Here is a 5,000-nt window from a genome sequence, read left to right as displayed (position 1 = left end):
CTAAATCACATAAAATTTGACACAAAAACTCCATATATGAATATACGAAATGTATGAAATACGTATGAACGGGGCAATAAATAAAAGATTCTACTCAAATTTGAAAATGCAATAGATACAAAAGGAAAGGAATTGATAAAACATTTTTATAAAAAGAATTCTGCTACTTAAATACTTAAAATTAGATTTTTCGATTTATATAATTTAGTTTAGTATAGAATATCAGTTCAATTTCGACCATTATTATGATATTCGATATTCCAATCTGATTGGATACCAAAAAATAAACAGATACAGAATTTGATCCCTTCGCCGAGATAAAGACAGAATAATCAGAAACAATATAGAGTTGATTTATTTAACCAATCTTTTGACCCTTTCTTTTGTATTGTATGGTTACAATACAAAAAGGATTTGCGGAGAAAAGAGATATTTTTTCCCTATTTAGTACTATTTTGTAGAATTCGTAAAATATGATTGTATTGTAAATCGGGTTATGTTTATTATATTAAATAGTCAATTTTCACACGTGCGGATATCTATATATCATATATAAGATACTCGACGGTCTGTGTAATTTTTGTTCTTGTTCCGGGGTTTACATATACTCATAATTTTTATTATAATTGAAATTGAGAAAAAGAAAAAAGGAAATAAAGATTTTTCCATTTTTCTTGAAAAGACGCAATACTAATGAGTTATCATATTGATTTTCTTATGTCATTAGGTAAACATAATTTGAAATCAAAATTGAGGAATCGTTCATGAAATTGCAATTAAGTCAATAGTTAATGGTTCCAATTTCTCATGTTTATCATGAATTTTTTCTTTTTTAACTGAAAGTCCATATTTTTTGGTATCGATCGAATCAAAAATAAAAAACAAAAGAAAGATTTTAGTTTTAGGTTTTAGTAAGGGATAGCAAGGAAAAGGGATTCAAAATGCAAGTACAATAAATAAAAAAAAAATTCAGTAATCCATCCCAAATAATATTTTTGTTTATTCTATTTTGTATCGTTTTGGCGGCATGGCCGAGTGGTAAGGCGGAGGACTGCAAATCCTTGTTCCCCAGTTCAAATCCGGGTGTCGCCTGGTTCTAATTAACAAAACAAAAAACTATAAATCCCTTATCGACTATCGACTACTATAACTCATATAACCTAGAACTCGCGGATTATTCTCCAGTCGAAGGGAAAGAGAGGAGGAGGTTTCTTGATACATACTTTATTCTAAGTATACGAGAGTTCTCAAAAGTGAAAGTTCTGTAAATTCTTGTGGATAGAAAGATTTTTACTTTAGTAAATAGTGGAAGGAATACCGTGAGACCCATTCATTCCCTTCCATTTTGGTTACTGACTGGTCAGCGGGGGGGATTAGTAATTGTGGAAAAGAAAGACGAAATAGAGTTTGTATACAAACTCAAAAAAGTCGCTGAGTACTTAAGGTATTAGATTGGTTCATTAAATTAATAGTACAAAATGGATAGTCCAAAAAATTTTGACTCTGTACCATGGATTTCACTATTATTAGTAAACAATAATGGAATAATTCCTTCATATTCATAGAAATAGGGGACATAATTCACATGGATATTGTAAGTCTCGCTTGGGCTGCTTTAATGGTAGTCTTTACGTTTTCTCTTTCACTTGTAGTATGGGGAAGAAGTGGACTCTAGAAATATTCCTTAATTAATTACTCATTGAGTTTTTAGTTGAGGAATAAAACTGTATCATTTGTTTTAGATTTATAGATCGCTCCAGAAAGTGTTTTTCATTTTTAATTAAAGATAATAAAGAAATGTCAATAAAAGAAATATTTAACTAATTCCCATGTTTATATTTCGATTCGAAACGAAATGAAATCTAGATGATAGGAAATAGATTTGATTTTGTTGTGCTTTATCGATTTCTTTCATATCGGGTTTTACGTGTTAAAAATGGATGAGGTTTACTATTTCTTTTTCATTTCAAAAAGATCGAAGAAGTTTCCACACCATAGAACTCTTTCAAGCATCTATCCACTCGTCAATCAATTCAATTACTTTACTTCTTGAGTTGGCAATGATAAAAAAAGATTACTAAGTTGGTTTTTTATTTTTATTAAGATAAACCATATTTTTAAGATATACCATATTTTTCTTTCTTTGATTCTTTTGGCAGATACTGCGTTTATATTTTAAAGAACCCGAAATCGCAGAATTCGAGCTATAAAATAAACGTAAGGTAAGAGTTGCCTTTCGATTAGTTCGGATTGATCAGACTGAATCCAAATGGATCAAATAGATGGAGCAAAAAAAGAGAATTGGGGTCGCTATGTACATACCATATATGAAGATATATATTGTGGATTGATCGATATTCAATTAAGTCTGTATCTTTATTCGAGTTATAGGACAACTTCCTACACGAAAAAAAAAACACTAATCGAATTAATAGTATGGTAGAAAGATTCATATGAATCTTTCTACCATACTATTAAATCTCATTGAATATTGCTGATTCTAGCCTGCTCATTTCAATTAATAAATGAAATTGGAATTTTATTTTGATTTTTCAATCATTTATAAAGAACTAAGAAGTCAAGTTTCATTCAAATTAATCATTTTGGCTGACCGTTTTTACATAAATAATAAGTAAAAAAGCAGTAGGAACTAGAATGAATAGTGCAGTAGCAATAAATGCGAGAATATTTACTTCCATAATCTCATCGTTTTTTTACTTCGCATTAACTCGGGATTTAATCCCATAGAGATGATAAAAATTTTACCTGTAAATTTGAATTCAATGGAATGAATTACTTCTTCATGATATTGAATCAGATTAATATCATGAATAACAATATCTGAGCTATCATATCAATTCGCCGTCGCGAATTGAATAGTATAACATAGGAAGATCTTTTATCCATACTGAATCCAAAAAAAAAAATGGGATTTGTCATCTAATCAACAATTCCGTTATTTAGCATTCTTTTTTTTTATTCTTTTTCCATAATCTGTCGTCTTCCTTGTACAATCAACCATCTAATGAAGTTTCACTTTTCCTTTTCCACTCACACTGGTTACAAAACCCCCAAAACAATAAATAAAAAATAGAATATTCTAGCAAATTCATTTTCATTATTTTTTTAGGATGTTTGTTCTTAGAACTTTTACTTAATAAAACTTTAATAAAAAAAAAATTACAAACAAAAGTCTTATTTTTTATTTAGTATTATTAATAATTAAAAATGGAAAATTAAGAAAAAACGAAAAAAGGATTCTTCAGTACTTCATTACAAAGAGTCTAAAAAGGAGGGGATAGGATCTTTCTTTGATCCTTCTTTTCTTAATATCGCTCCTCCTTTTCGTGAATTGAATACTAGGGCGCATATATGAAAAGTTCAACGTGAAATTTGAATGAGATAAAATGTTTGAACTTGAAATTGGTTAGTCTTAATGATTCAGATGGGACAAAACTGGGAACAGAAAGAGAGATAAGATTAATTGGAAAAGTATTTTGTCAAGATAATTTTAATAACAAAAAAAAAATGGGTATGAGTCTAGTACTAAATATCTCTTCTAGGAATCAGTTCTAGCTCAAATACTGAAAATTATTCGATTTGTTTGATAAGAAACAACTAAAAAATCCAAAAGGAAAAAATAACTAAGAATCATCAAATGAATTCCTATTGAAAGTCAAATTCTATTGTTGTCCTTTTCCAAAAAAGTGGAAAGATGAGTGGATATATTTTTTTATTTTATTATTGGATCCGTCGGGACTGACGGGGCTCGAACCCGCAGCTTCCGCCTTGACAGGGCGGTGCTCTAACCAATTGAACTACAATCCCAGGGAACTACAGTATAGAGTATCCAGTTTTTTTATGATTTGATTGAAAATATTTCGAGTTAGCATTTTCGTGTTGTAACAGAGCCACAAGTGATATATTGATCTCCACGTGAATATACACTTTAGTGAGAACAACACCAATTACTAGTAAATTTTCCTTGTTTCAAAATCAAGTGAGAATAAATCTTTCAATAAAGAAAAAGGGTTTTCTTTTTTTTTTTCTATTTAGAGTTTAAATATTTAAACTTAAAGATTATAACATAATCTCAATCTAGATCAAAATTTCCATTTCCCTGAACAAAAAAAAATAGAGTATATAGCAGAAAATTGGATTCTTTTTATTATCCTTTTCGGAAGAACAAATAAAATATCTTCATCTCATAATGGATGAGCGAATTATTGGGCCGAGCTGGATTTGAACCAGCGTAGACATATTGCCAACGAATTTACAGTCCGTCCCCATTAACCGCTCGGGCATCGACCCAGGAAGAATCAATTCAATTTTAGGCTTATTCATAATCTATGATCAACTTCCTTTTGTAGTACCCTACCCCCAGGGGAAGTCGAATCCCCGTTGTCTCCTTGAAAGAGAGATGTCCTGAACCACTAGACGATGGGGGCATACGTGCCCAACTGCCATCATACTATGAACATAGTATGAGCAGTTTTTTGAAATTGTCAATATAATAGAATGGAATAATTCGATTCACAAGGATCTTTCCGGATTCTATGATTCCATAGAATTCTTTTGTCATTTCAATTTAATTTAGGAATTATTCATTCTAACCATTCGCTATAAAATATAGAATAGAATTCTATATTTTATAATTTAAATCTAATAGTAATTAATATAGAACTCGAGATAATATGAAATGAAAGAATCCTTTCATTAAGGGATTTGTCTACTATAAAAAGAAAAAGAAAAAAAATCAGGTAGGTGTAAGTTAAACAAAACCCATTACTACTACCTAATCCGGATTTCAAAACGAGTCCCTAACTACTCTCCATCTACTTAATGTATTGTATAGTATATAATAAGTTAGCGTATGTAATATATGTACATAGATCTATTTTCTATGTATATACATAGTGACTCGGCCAAGAATTGGCTAAAAGGGCCCTTTTAACTCAGTGGTAGAGTAACGCCATGGTAAGGCGTAAGTCATCGGTTCA

The 5,000-nt window shown here is 30.1% G+C and overlaps 3 non-coding genes across 3 annotated transcripts in view; 2 read left to right on the top strand and 1 right to left on the bottom strand.

Moving 5' to 3' along the window:
* Nucleotides 1-1,021: 1,021 nt before the first annotated feature.
* Nucleotides 1,022-1,092, top strand: TRNAC-GCA (transfer RNA cysteine (anticodon GCA)). The gene has a single exon. It is a non-coding gene; the product is annotated as a tRNA-Cys (tRNA).
* A 2,662-nt stretch (nt 1,093-3,754) lies between these two features.
* Nucleotides 3,755-3,828, bottom strand: TRNAD-GUC (transfer RNA aspartic acid (anticodon GUC)). Its single transcript has one exon. It is a non-coding gene; the product is annotated as a tRNA-Asp (tRNA).
* A 1,116-nt stretch (nt 3,829-4,944) lies between these two features.
* Nucleotides 4,945-5,000, top strand: part of TRNAT-GGU (transfer RNA threonine (anticodon GGU)) — a 72-nt gene continuing 16 nt past the window's right edge. Inside the window, exon 1 of the tRNA in view lies at nt 4,945-5,000. This exon is cut by the window's right edge and continues 16 nt beyond it. This is a non-coding gene — a tRNA (tRNA-Thr).

The sequence above is a fragment of the Amaranthus tricolor genome, chromosome 16 (assembly GCF_026212465.1).
Source record: "Amaranthus tricolor cultivar Red isolate AtriRed21 chromosome 16, ASM2621246v1, whole genome shotgun sequence".
Lineage (NCBI taxonomy): Eukaryota > Viridiplantae > Streptophyta > Magnoliopsida > Caryophyllales > Amaranthaceae > Amaranthus > Amaranthus tricolor.
Note: the sequence above shows the minus strand (reverse complement) of the source record. Positions and strands in the feature narration are given on the sequence as shown.